Here is a 12,102-nt window from a genome sequence, read left to right on the forward strand (position 1 = left end):
GTCGGACTTGGTGTACGTCACCGCGTACTAGGCTGTCGTACTTTTGTGTGGTCGTGTGTGTGTGTAAGTCCGTTCGTAAGAAAGTCTGCCGCAAGTCCGCCGAAGGTACGTCGGAAGTATGTCGGACAGGCTGTCGGACTTTTGTAGACGAAAAGTCCGACCGTGTGTACGCGGCATTAGTGTAGTGCGTCCTCTGCACAGTGTGCACCTAAAGCTACCTGAAGAAAATTAGTGGTGTTCTTCTGATGCTATTAGTACAGTACCGCAGGCAGTTACAGTATTTACAAGTTAGTGTAGTGCGTCCTCTGCACAGTGTGCACCTAAAGCTACCTAAACAGAATAAGTGGTGTTCTTCTGATCCTATTAGTACAGTACCGCAGGCAGCTGCAGTATTTACAAGTTAGTGTCGTGCGTCCTCTGCACAGTGTGCACCTAAAGCTACCTGAAGAAAATTAGTGGTGTTCTTCTGATCCTAATAGTACAGTACCACAGGCAGCTGTAGTATTTACAAGTTAGTGTAGTGCGTCCTCTGCACAGTGTGCACCTAAAGCTACCTTAAGAAATTAGTGGTGTTCTTCTGATCCTATTAATACCACAGGCAGGCAGCTACAGTATTTACAGATAGTGTAGTGCGTCCTCTGCATAATGTGCACCTAAAGCTACCTGGAGACAATTGCTATTGTTCTGCTCTTATTAATACCACAGGCAGGCAGCTACAGTATTTACAGTTAGTGCACTGTGTCCTCTGCACAGTGTGCACCTAAAGCTACCTGAAGAAAATTAGTGGTGTTCTTCTGATCCTATTAATACCACAGGCAAGCAGCTACAGTATTTACAGTTAGTGTAGTGCGTCCTCTGCACAGTGTGCACCTAAAGCTACCTGGAGACAATTGCTGTTGTTCTGCTCCTATTAATACCACAGGCAGGCAGCTACAGTATTTACAGTTAGTGCACTGTGTCCTCTGCACAGTGTGCACCTAAAGCTACCTGAAGAAAATTTGTGGTGTTCTTCTGATCCTATTAATACCACAGGCAGGCAGCTACAGTATTTACAGATAGTGTAGTGAGTCCTCTGCACAGTGTGCACCTAAAGCTACCTGGAGACAATTGCTATTGTTCTGCTTCTATTAATACCACAGGCAGGCAGCTACAGTAATTACAGTTAGTGCAGTGTGTCCTCTGCAGAGTGTGCACCTAAAGCTACCTGAAGAAAATTAGTGGTGTTCTTCTGATCCTGTTAATACCACAGGCAGGCAACTACAGTATTTACAGTTAGTGTAGTGCGCCCTCTGCACAGTGTGCACCTAAAGCTACCTGGAGACAATTGCTGTTGCTCTGCTCCTATTAATACCACAGGCAGGCAGCTACAGTATTTACAGTTAGTGCTCTGTGTCCTCTGCAGAGTGTGCACCTAAAGCTACCTGAAGAAAATTAGTGGTGTTCTTCTGATCCTATTAATACCACAGGCAGGCAGCTACAGTATTTACAGTTAGTGTAGTGCGTCCTCTGCACAGTGTGCACCTAAAGCTATCCAGAGGAGACAATTGCTGTTGTTCTGCTCCTATTAATACCACAGGCAGGCAGCTACAGTATTTACAATTAGTGCACTGTGTCCTCTGCACAGTGTGCACCTAAAGCTACCTGGAGACAATTGCTGTTGTTCTGCTCCTATTAATACCACAGGCAGGCAGCTACAGTATTTACAGTTAGTGTACTGCATCCTCTGCACAGTGTGCACCTAAAGCTACTTGAAGACAATTGCTGGTGTTCTCATACTAATAATACTACAAACAGGCAGTTGATTCTGCTAGCTGCAGTATCAGCATATATATACATCCCAGCTTTGTGCAGCTACATCTCACTGCAGGCCATTAGTATGTCTGGGAGGCCAACAAGGAGAGGCAGACAGTCACAAGCCAATAAAAGAGGGCAAGCAGGCTCTGTGTCTAGAGGCAACAGTGCTGGTCGTGGAGACGGTGCATCCTCATCAGCACGTGGCCGTGAGACACGCTTGTCCTTTTTTTCGGCAGCTGGCCATGTTGAGCCGCCGAAGACTTGGTAGAGTGGATGACCAAGCCATCCTCATCTTCCTCATCCTCTCTCACCCAGGCTCAGGGTACTTTGTCTGGCAAAGCAGCTGCCAACATGGCCTCTTCCCTTGGCTCAATGGCATCAGTCACTCCTTCCTTAGCCCCACCATGTCCTCCTGAGGAGACCCCCGAACTTTTTGACCACAGTGTTGGGTACATGCTCCAGGAGGATGCCCAGCATTTTGAAGGCTCCGATGATGGTACCCAGCTAAAGGAAGGCAGTAACGTGAGCCCAGAGAGAGGGGGTGCCCAAGAAGGACAGCAATCTGGCAGTCATATTCCCCCAGCTGCAGCATACTGCCAGCTTTGCTCCAGTGATGAAAAGGGAGGGGATGATGAGGTCACTGACTCCACGTGGGTGCCTGATAGGAGAGAGGAGGAGGAGGAGGCACATCACCAATGAGGCAGGATGCCCTCCAGGGGCAATCTTGTGCAGGGCGCTTCTGTCTCTGCACGCTATTCCAAAAGTTTTATGGTGTGGGCCTTTTTTGAGATGAGTGCATCAGATCCCACCGCTGCTATTTGCAACATATGTCTCAAGCGTATTTCTCGTGGCCAAAACATCTCCCACTTGGGCACCATATGCTTGACCAGACATATGTTGACCTGCCATGCAGTTTGTTGGCAAGTGTACCTAAAGACCCACACCAAAGAACAAAGAGGACCTCTCCTTGCATCTCATCAGCTGTGATCTCCAACCCCACTACACCTTCAGTCCTCTCTGAGACCTGCACTGAGAGGAATGAAGGTGTAGAATTAGGTGTGTCACAGCCAAGTACTTGGGGGCAATCTGCTATCGGTACACCAACGTCAGATTGTACCAGGCAAATTTCCCTGCCCCAGCTGCTTCACCGCCGAAAGAAGTTCACTCCCAGCCATCCACATGCCCAGCGGTTGAATGCTAGCTTGGCTAAATTGCTAGCACTTCAACTGCTGCCTTTTCAGTTGGTAGACTCTGCCCCTTCCGTGAGTTTGTGGAATGTGCAGTTCCTCAGTGACAGGTTCCCAAATGCCACTTTTTCTCATGGAAGGCAATTCTGGCTCTCTACTGGCATGTGGAAGGCAATGTCTTGGCCTCGCTGGGCAGGGCGGTCAGGGGTAAGGTGCATATTACCGCTGACTCAAGGTCCAGAAGGCATGGACAGGGACGTTACCTATCTTTCACCGCGCACTTGATGACTCTTCTGGCAGCTGGGAAGGATGCAGGACAGGGTGCAGTAGTGTTGGAAGTTGTTCTGGCACCACACCATCCAAAATACTACTAGTGGTGATTCTGCCACACCTCTCTCCTCCATCCCCTCCTCTTCTTCTTCCTCCATGGCCTCTTCCTGTGCTGATTTGACTTCGGAACCAGCAGTGCTCCGTAGGTGTTCAAGGGGCTACGCAAGCACGCAGGCAAAAATATGCCATGTGGTGCTTGAGCTGGTGTGCTTGGGGGACAGGAGCTACACTGGGGCAGAGATTCTGTCAGCTCTGCAGGGGCAGGTTCAGAGGGGGTTGATGCCATGCCAGCTTAAAGCAGGTATGTTGGTTTGCGACAATGGCACCAACCTCCTCTCTGCCCTCCGACAGGGACAAATGACCCATGTACCCTGTTTGGCTCACGTCCTTAACTTGGTGGTGCAGCGGTTCTTGGGCAGGTACCCAGGCTTACAGGATGTCCTGAGGCAGGCCAGGAAAGTCTGTGTGCATTTCCACAGGTCATATAATGCCAGTGCTCGGCTGGCTGACCTCCAAAAGGAATTTAACCTGCCCAAGAACCGCCTAATCTGTGACATGCCCACCAGGTGGAACTCAGCATTGGCCATGCTGCAGCGGCTGCACATGCAGCAGAAGGCTATCAATCAGTACCTGTGCGACTATGGCACCAGGACAGGGTCAGGGGAGCTTGTTTTTTTTCCCCACACCAGTGGGCCATGATCAGGGATGCATGCACTGTCCTGTCACCATTTGAAGAGGCCACGAGGATGGTGAGCAGTGACAGTGCATGCATCACTAACACTGTCCCCCTTGTTCACCTGTTGAAGCACATGCTGCGTGGAGTAATGGACAGGGCACTTGAGGTAGAACAGAAGCAGGAAGAGGAGGACTTCCTTAGCTCTCACAGGAAGAGGAGGAGGAGGAGGAGGAGGAGGAAGACGAGGATTGGAGGTGAAGCCTGGCACTCAGCATCAGCAGCAGTCTTTAAGGGATCATTTACAGTCCGAAGAAACCCATGGACTTGTACGTGTCTGGGAGGAGGTGGCTGTGGATCATGTCGTCCTTAGTGACCCAGAGGACTCCGGACCAAATTCCTCAGCAAACCTACGCTGCATGGCCTCCCTGATCCAGCAAAGCCTGCGGATGGATCCTTGTATTCAGGGGGATCAAGAAAGAGGGATCAATACTTGCTGGCAACCCTCCTTGATCCATGTTACAAGGGTAAAGTTGCGGACCTTATCTTGCAGAGGGAGCAGATGATGAAACATCTTCGGGAGGCCTTGCAGAAAGGTCTGTACAACGCGTTCCCAGAGACTGAGAGGTTATAAATTCCTGTTCCTGGACAATGTGTTGCAGAGGCTTCGGTCAGTCAAAGAAGGAGCGATGGAGAAGGTGGCCGTCTGACCGATGTGTTCAGACAATTTTTTAGTCCACAGCCCCAAGATATGATTGGTTCCAGCAACCATCGCCAGCATCTGTTTTACATGGTGCAGAAATACCTAGGGGCAAGATCTGACTTGGACACCTTTCACACCGAAAATCCTCTGGGTTACTTAGTCTTGAGGATGGATCACTGGCCAGAGCTTGCACAGTATGCAATTGAGCTACTGGCCTGTCCTGCATCCAGCGTTCTTTCGGAACGCGCATTTAGTGCTGCTGAAGGTTTTGTAACCGATCACAGGGTGCCCCTGTCCACCGACTTGGTCGATTGACTGACCTTCATAAAAATGAATCAGTCTTGGATCACCACCAGCTACCAAGCTCCTGATGCTGATGTAACCGAATCATTTTTTTTATAATGTCAGATCCCTTCAAGACTGCCTATGCTGATGCTGAGTGACTATCCTGTTATGCTGAGTGACTATCCTCTTCCTCCTCAATGATCATGCTGATAGCTTGTAAGAATATTTTTGGTTCTGGGTGCCGCCAACAGTGGCTAAGGCCCAATTTTTCAGCCCCTGTTTAACAGGGGCATGTAATTATAATTTTTGATGCAATATTTTGCAAGGAGGGTTCGTTGCTGCACTCAACTAGAGTATTTGTGAGGGGTTGCAGTGTTGTGGCACCAGCACCAGTGCCTAAGGCCCAATTTTTCAGCCCCTGTTTAACAGGGGCATGTAATTACAATTTTTGATGCAATACTTTGCAGCAGGGCTTGTTCCTTTGCTCCTACTAGAGTATCTGTGAGGGGTTGCAGTGTTGTGGCACCAGCACCAGTGCCTAAGGCCTAATTTTTCAGCCCCTGTTTAACAGGGACGTGCAATTACAATTTTTGATGCAATACTTTGCAGCAGGGCTCGTTCCTGCACTCCAACTAGAGTATCTGTGAGGGGTTGCAGTGTTGTGGCACCAGCACCAGTGGCTAAGGCCCAATTTTTCAGCCCCTGTTCAACAGGGACATGTAATTACAATTCTTGATCTAACATCTCACAGCAGGGCCCGTTTCTGCGCCCACCAAGAGTAACTATGAGGACTTACAGTGTTGTGGCACCAGCACCACCACCACCAAAGGCCCAATTTGTCTGCCCCTGTTCAAAGGTGCATGTAATTACAATTCTTGATCTAATATTTCACAGCAGGGCCCGTTCCAGCGCCCACCAAGAGTAACTGTGAGGAATTTTCAGACCGTTTGCAGGTTCTGGTGGGAACCAAACCAGGGGGTGTTCGGCTCATCCCTACTCTAGATGTAAAGAGTGCCCCCTTGTCCTCTGTGATGACCTTAAAGTGAATAATTCAATACCAAGTTTACTATATGGACCACTTATGTATTTGTACATGTTGATTATGAATAAATTCAGTTCCTCTAATCTTCCCTCATAGCTGAGCTCCCCCATGCCTCCTATTAGTTTGGTTTCCCTTCTCTGCGCTGTCTCCAGTTCCCCAATATCCTTTTTGAGAACAGGTGCTGAAAACTGAACTGCATATTCCAGATTAGGTCTTAACAATAATTTGTACAGGGGCAAAATGATATCTCGCTTTCTGGAGTCCATACCTCTCTTAATACAAGAAAGAACTTTGCTTGCTTTGGAAACCACAGCTTGGCATTGCATGCTATTATTGAGCTTATGATCTAACAAAACACCCAGATCCTTCTCCACTACGGATTCCCCCAATTGTACTCCCCCTAGCATGTATGATGCATGCATATTCTTAGCCCCAAGTGCATAACTTTACATTTTATGTGCATAACTTTACAATATTATTTATTCATTAATTAATCAGAGAGGAGAATAAATAAACAAAAAAATAGGGTTCATTTAATTATTTGGTAAATAAATATATAATGCATTCAATTTATATTTTCCGTTTTAAACTGTCAAGTACAACCTTGAAATCTGTGGATAGAGAATTAGTACATAGGAAATGTATATGGTATGGATTAGTTGGAAGAGGAAAAATCTGTTGGTAGAACAAAGACAGAGGGATTAGGAAGAATAAGGAGGAGAGGAGCGGGGAAAAAAGAGGGGGGGAGGCCTTGCACAATACATAATGTTCTATACCATCTCTAGTGTCAGGGCCAGATTACCATATACTCACAGGAATGCGAACCCGCCACCCCCATATAAGATAAAGAAGAATATGGGAACCTATGATAATGATAAACAAAAACAAGGTTAAAAAGAATGACGCTTAATGGTCTATATTAGAAGAATCATAGTACATTCGCAATATAGATGCCCTCGTTAAGGCCACCTGGTGAGAGGACTTCGAGATTATATATCCAGCAAGTCTCTCTGGCGCATAGTTTTTTTAAGCGTTCTGCTGCTGTCAGGGATTTTGGAATTTGTTCAATTACCCATACTGTTAGGCCAATGATTGATTTTTTTTATGGAACTTAGCAAAATGCTGTGGGACACTTTGCATATCTTTACCCCCTTCAATGAGTCTTATATGTTGGTCGAACCGCTACCTAAGAGGGCAGATTGTGCGGCCAACGTAGTTGAGTCCATAGGGACATGTAAGGCCATAGACCACAAAGTCTGATGAACAGTTGTAGAAATGGTCTAGCTGATAGGTTTTTCCCTTTGAGCAGAAAGATTTCTTGTCATGTTAGACAAAAACACAGGTTTTGCATAGAGCTTTTTTACACTGATACATGCCCACAAGGAGTATGAGAGTGATAGGACTAGGGCTGGTGATGATGGTTTTTACTTTACTAGGGGCAATCTTATTTTTAAGGTTAGGTGCTTTTCTTTTGTGACTCTGGGTACCGTTGGGAGAATAGTTTTGAGATGGGGGTCTTGTTGCAGAATGTTCCAATGTTTGGTAGGTATTTTTTCCATTTTCTTGTATTGAAAGTGGAAGGTTGTAATGAATCTGGTTGAGTGGTCTGTCTGTTCTCTAACTGTTTTGGCAGGTTTTCCCTTGGAATAGAAGTCACATGCTTTTTCTACCAAATCTTCTGGGTATTGTTTATTCATAAATTTCCTTTTGAGGGGGATACTTTGTAGGGCATAGTCGGTATCTAATGTGCAATTCTGTCGCAATCGGCAGAACTGTCCCTTAAGTATGTTTTGGATAGTGACAACTTTTGTGGTGCAAGAAGGAATTGCCAGCAGTGGGTTTGGTATAGTTTTTATCAATAATGATGTCATCTGCATGGCCTAGTTCTAAATCCAGGAAAGCAAGACTAATGGGATCAAAGTCGTGGGTAAATGATAGACCATAGGGGTTGCAATTACAATGATCCACAAAGTAAGTAATAAGGTCAGGGGGGCCATCCCAGGTGACAATTATATCATCGATATATCATCTGAAAAAAACAATATTGTCAGAAAAAGGATTATGTTGCCAAATGTAGTTATTTTCCCAATAACCCATGGATAAGTTGGCATATGATGGGGCTAAATGGTGGTTCCCTGCACCTGCAGGTAAAAATCACTATCAAAACCCAAATAATTATGGGTGAGGCAAAATTGCGTAGCTTCCAAAATAAAAGCAGCTTGTCTGGGACTGATGAGTGAGTCTTGAACAAGGAAGGATTCAAGAGCTAGTAGGCCAAATTGGTGGGGAATGGACGTATAGAGGGAGTTGACATCTAAAGACAACCATACATAGGAAGATTCCCATTTATATGGTGAAAGGAGTTCCAAGAGATGCGAATCATCTCTAATGTAGGATTGCAGTTGATGAACCAGAGGTTGCAGATATTGGTCGATATATTGGCTGAAACCAGTAGTCACACTATCCATAGCTGCCACAATGGGTTAGCCAGGAGGAGATGTCAAGTTTTTATGGATTTTTGGCAGGTGATAGAAATATGGGATCTCGTAGAAGTCTTTATTAAAGAAAGACGCTTCTATTTTATTCATGACTCCTTTGTCAAAAGCTGATTTAACCAAAATATCAACTTCATGGGCAAAATCCGAGTTGGGGTCCTTTTTGAGTTTTTTATATGTGGCCCTATCGGAAAGAAGTCTGTGAGCTTCTATGATATAGTCAACTCTATTCTGCAAGACTATCCCTCCTCCTTTATCAGCAGATTTTATGATAATATCTGCCATGTGTATCAGAGAGTCTAAAACTTTAGTCTCAGAGGCAGAGAGATTATATTGACTGGATGGCACCGTAGAGGATGACTGGAAAAGCTTGCGGATATCAGCATAAACCACTCTATAAAAACTCTTAAGATAGGGACCTTTTGATTGGGCAGGATAAAAAATTGATTTGGGTCTAAAAGATGAATGGGCTATAGGAGGAGAGGTGGCAAGGTACTGTGTGAAGGGGCTCAATGAGCCATCTTCCTCAGCTAATGATTCCAGAGCGTCTATGATGTCACCATCATATTCAAAGGAACTGGGAGAAGGAATGGGTAGGAACGGATCAACACAGTCAGGGATAGGTTTATTTTGTTTGATATGAAAAAACTTTTTGAGGGTGAGATTGTGGATGTATCTATTGAGGTCTTTAACCACTTCAATACCAGGCACTTAGACACCTTCCCGCCCAGACCAATTTTCAGCTTTCAGCGCTGTCGCAATTTGAATGACAATTGCGCGGTCATGCTACACTGTACCCAAACAAATTTTTTATCATTTTGTTCCCACAAATAGAGCTTTCTTTTGGTGGTATTTGATCAGCTCTGCGGTTTTTATTTTTTGCGCAACAAATAAAAAAAGACCGAAAATTTTGAAAAAAAAAAAGTTTTTCTTTGTTTCTGTTAAAACTTTTTTGTAAATAAGTAAGTTTTCTTCTTCAATGACAGGCACTGATATGGCTGAACTGATGGGCACTGATGGGCACTGATACGGCGGCACTGATGGGCACCGATGAGGTGGCACCAATGAGGTGGCACTGATGAGCTGGCACTGTCTTGCACTGATGATGGGCACTGATAGGCGGCACCGATGGGCACTGATAGGTGGCACTGGTATGCGGCACTGATGGGCACTCATAGGTGGCACAGATGGGCACTTATAGGCGGCACTGATGGGCACTCATAGGTGGCATTGATGGGCACACATAGGTGGCATTGATGGTTACTTATGGGTGGCACTGATAGTTGGCACAGATGGGCATGGATGGGCACTGATAGATGGGCACTGATGGGCACGGATGGGCACTGACAGGTGGCATGAATGGACACTGATGGGTGGCACTGATGGCACTGCTTGTTTGCAGTGATGCCCCTAAGGGTGGCATTGCTGGGCATCACTGCAACATAATGGTGCCAATCAGTGCCCATTTGTGGGCACTGATTGGCACAGATTTGGCACACTGGGCACATGTGGATGGCCATGGGGTACATACCTGGCCATCCACATGTTGCCCCTTCCCTGGTGGTCCTAGTGGCGATCCCTGGTGGTCCAGTGTGGTGATCTGCGGGGGGGCTGCGCTGATAAACAATCAGCGCAGACCCCCCTTGCCAGGAGAGCCGCCGATCGGCTCTCCTCTACTCGCGTCTGTCAGACGCGAGTGAGGAAGAACCGATCAACGGCTCTTCCTATTGACAGCGTGATCAGCCGTGATTGGACACGGCTGATCACGTGGTAAAGAGCCTCCGCCGGAGGCTTTTTACCAAGATCAGTGTAGCGGTGTGTCAGACTGACACACCGCTCCACCGATCGCCGCGATGCGCGCCCCCGGGGGCGCGCTGCGGCATGTTATCCTGCTGGACGTCATATGATGTCCAGTCAGGATAACAGAACCACTTCCCGGACGTCAATCCGCTATAGGGCGGGCGGGAAGTGGTTGAACAACAAAAAGGGGTTGGGTTTGTTAATAGGAGCAAAATTAAGTCCTCAGCTGAGCAGAGTGGTATCAGCAGTAGAGAGGTTGAAGGATGAGAGGTTCAATATTTTTACAGCTTAAGGGAATTTCAGTACATTGGTTTTTGGACTTTGTTCTTCCTCCTTTACAGCCTCTCCTGTGAGTTTTCTTTTTTTGGAGTTGACTCGAGGAGGACTTTGGACTAAAAAGTGGGGTCTACAGGAGGAGGTGAGCATGGGTCATGGAGTGCAGGGGTAATAATCACTGGGGAAGATATGATATTGGGGGGATGAGCAACCATGGATGACTAAAGAACGTCAACAGAACTGTAATGGGTCAGGTGAACAGCTGCAGATAAGTCAGAAATATTCAAGGAACTATTAGTAGGCAGGTGAACATCCATAGATTGGTCAGAAGAGTCCACAAGGATGTTATCTGCCAAAACATTTAGAGGACAAATGGACCACTCAACCAGATTCATTACAACCTTCCATTTTCAATACAAGTAAATGGAAAAAATACTCCCCAAACAATGGAACATTCTGCAACAAGACCCCCATCTCAAACACCGGTACCCAGAGTCACTTATCGAAAAGCACCTAACCTTAAAAATAAGATTGCCACCAGTAAACTAAAAACCATCCACAGCAACCCTAGTCCTATCACTCTCATACTCCTTGTGGGCATGTATCAGAGTAAAAAAGCCCTATGCAAAACCTGTGTTTTTGTCCAACACGGCAAGAAATCTTTCTGCTCAAAGGGCAAAACAGCTTAGGCAGCGGTTCTACCAATATAGAAGACTCATTGAAGGGGGTAAAAACATGCACAGTGTCCCATGGCATTTTGCAGAGTTCCATAAAAAATCAATCATTGGCCTAACAGTATGGGTAATTGAACAAATTCCAAAATCCCTGACAGCAGCTAAATGCTTAAAAAAATTATGTGCCAGAGAGACTTTCTGGATATATAATCTCAATGTCCTCTCACCAAGTGGCCTTAACGAGGGCATCAAGATTGGGACTGTATATATAGACCATTGAGCGCCTTCTTTTTAACCTTGTTTTTGTTGATTATTATCACAGATTCCCATATCCTTCTTTATCTTATATGTGGGTGGTGGGTTCGCATTCCTGTGAGCATATGGTAATCTGGCCCTGACACTAGAGATGGTATAGGAAATTATGTATTGTGTGAGGTCTCCTTCTCCCACCTCCCTTTTTTCCCCTCTCCTTATTCTTCCTCATCCCTCTGTCTTTGTTCTCTACCAACACATTTTTCCTCTTCCAACGAATCCATACCATATACATTTCCTATGTACTAATTCTCTATCCACAGATTTCAAGGTTGCTCTTGACCGTTTAAAACTGAAAATATAAATGAAATGCATTATATATTTATTTACCAATTCATTAAATGACCCCTATTTTTTGTTTATTTATTCTCCTCTCTGATAAAATTTATCAATTAATGAATAAATAATATTGTTTTTATATATTTTTTTTTTCATTGTTTCCCCCTCATGAAAAACCTTTGCCGCAATTTTATTCTAAAATATGTATTTTATCAATTCATCATCCATTCATATATCTATATATCTATTATA

The sequence above is a fragment of the Aquarana catesbeiana genome, linkage group LG10 (genome assembly GCF_042186555.1).
Source record: "Aquarana catesbeiana isolate 2022-GZ linkage group LG10, ASM4218655v1, whole genome shotgun sequence".
NCBI lineage: Eukaryota > Metazoa > Chordata > Amphibia > Anura > Ranidae > Aquarana > Aquarana catesbeiana.